Below are 2170 nucleotides of genomic sequence, written 5' to 3' on the forward strand. Positions count from 1 at the left end.
GTGTATGACTTTCAGTTGCCTCTCCTTCTCTCTCTCTCTCTCTCTCTCTCTCTCTCTCTCTCTTCCTCTCTCTCTCTCTCTCACTGTCACCTCTCATCTCCTTTCTGCCCTCCACGTCTCAGTCCACCACCTCTTTGAAGCAGGGGTCCCCCCCTCTGCTGAAGTCTCCGACCCCTGGTCAGAGACCCCCATCGGCCCAGACCCGGGCGCCGTCCGCCCGGTCCACTTCCTCTGGCGGGCCTCAGAGGCCCAGCTCAGTCCAGCGCCGCTCCACCCCGTCGGTCCAGAGGGGCGGCTCGGCCATGCAGAGACCAGGCTCGGGCTTGCGCCAGTCCGGCTCGACCCAGCGGTCTACATCGTCCCTGCCGAGGTCCACTCCGAGGTCCACGCCGAGCCTTCAGAGGGCCGTTCCAGCGCAGCCCAGCCCGTCCATTCCCAGGCCGCGGCCGCTGCAGCAGATGCCCGGCTCCGCGTTACAGAGGTCCGAATCGGGCGTCCAGAGACCTGGCTCTGCGTTGCAGAGGTCCACTCCTTCTTCACAGAGGTCCACGTTGTCTCTTCAAAGACCACCTATCCCCAAGCTGCTGACACCCATCCCAAGCAAAGACGTGGCCTCAAGCAATGAGGAGGAGGAGGAGGAGGAGGATGAAGAAGAGGAAGGAGAGGAGGAAGAGGAAGGAGAGGAGGAAGAGGGGGAGGAAGAAGAAGAGGAGGATGAAGAGGAGGATGAGAGGAGAAGGAGGAGGAGAGAGATGGTACAGGCAGATATTCATCTCTCATATCGCGGCAGTGTGTGTCAGGCTTTTTTGGTTTATTGTTTATAAATGTTTATTAGCACTTAATAATGCACTTCCATCAAAACTTCTGGAAGTATAAATTAAGGTTTGAAAAGCAAAGTATATTTATGATATTCACACACACTGGATATTGTGAGATATGTGCTCATGTTTTAGAGCAGAGGCTAATGGATGGTCAACATGTTTGTAAACTACTAATAAACATGACAGAATATATTTAGAGCCTATCCTTCGAACGTTGCTGGGATGGTTTATAAAGTTGTCACACTGTGGTAGTCTAAGCCCAGACACTGAGTTTGAAGTCCTGTGTTTGTGTTAACATAGCGACCTGTGTTGTGTAAGTGGTTAGTGGTTGTGATACAGTTTTTGTTGTGTGCTGTGTCAGCCATTGTTTGAGTTTGATGGTTGTGCAGTTTGTGTTCAGTGCCTCCGTTAGCACCCTAGGCTTTTAGTTAGCGCTTCATTAGCAGTTGGCAGTTGTGAACACGTATGCTAGGTGCTTGTGCACCAGCAGCATTCACATACCTGGTGTTGTAGCTGTGACCCGTTGGTTGGTTGTCCAACATTCATTCTTCTCCTGCTGCTCTCCCATGCTGTGCGCTTGGACACAGAAACCCATACCAGCAGTCTCCAAGGGCAAACCTAAAAAGACACAAGCACAAAAATCAAAGCAGGACGAGGAAGAGGAGGAGGAGGAGGAGGAGGAAGAAGAGGAGCTGGAAGAGGAAGAGGAAGAGGAGGAGAAAAAGAAAAAAGTGAGGAAAGGCAGAGGGTTGAAAGAAAAGAGAAGAAGAGGCAAGAGGAAAACAAAGATGAAGGTAAAGAGCTAGCACCATTAGCACGTAGCCTCCCACAGCAGTAGCATCCCAATGCTGAAGATTCTCCCTCAACGCTTGATCAGGACCGACTAGAACTTGGCCATATCTAGTTCCCTGAGCCCCCAAACCCTGTCCTGTGTTTTTAGAGATGGATATTGTGTTAGCCAACAGCACTTATGCTGTACCAGAGTGTTACTAGCATGTCTTGTTTTACTAACTGGGAATGGCTGTGGGTTTAGTTTCTATGAGTAAATGTGCGGCCAGTTTTCTGCACATGGATTAAGCCTAGTCCTAGACTAAAATCTTTTTTTCAGTGGAGATTTTCATTGCCATTTTCTTTTAATCTAGGACTAGTTTTAATCCACGGACCTTGGAGTCTGTAAGTGTCAGATTTGTTGCTTTAATTGTAACAGCCGAGTAGTGTGAGCAGGCTGGTCCTTCAGTCCTCAAAGTCCTCTCAGCAGCTTATTCCCCATCTTCACTGAGGAGTAGAAGAGAGAATGAAGGTGGGAGGAGGAGGGGAAGTCTGTAGAGACCACGTCCTTGATCTCTCCC

The 2170-nt window shown here is 50.1% G+C and overlaps 1 protein-coding gene across 1 annotated transcript in view; it reads left to right on the top strand.

Annotated features, from left to right (window-relative positions):
• The window catches only part of si:ch211-1e14.1 (UPF0606 protein KIAA1549), a 61333-nt gene that overhangs the window by 43169 nt on the left and 15994 nt on the right, over positions 1-2170 (top strand).

Source organism: Alosa sapidissima, chromosome 11 (genome assembly GCF_018492685.1).
Source record: "Alosa sapidissima isolate fAloSap1 chromosome 11, fAloSap1.pri, whole genome shotgun sequence".
NCBI lineage: Eukaryota > Metazoa > Chordata > Actinopteri > Clupeiformes > Clupeidae > Alosa > Alosa sapidissima.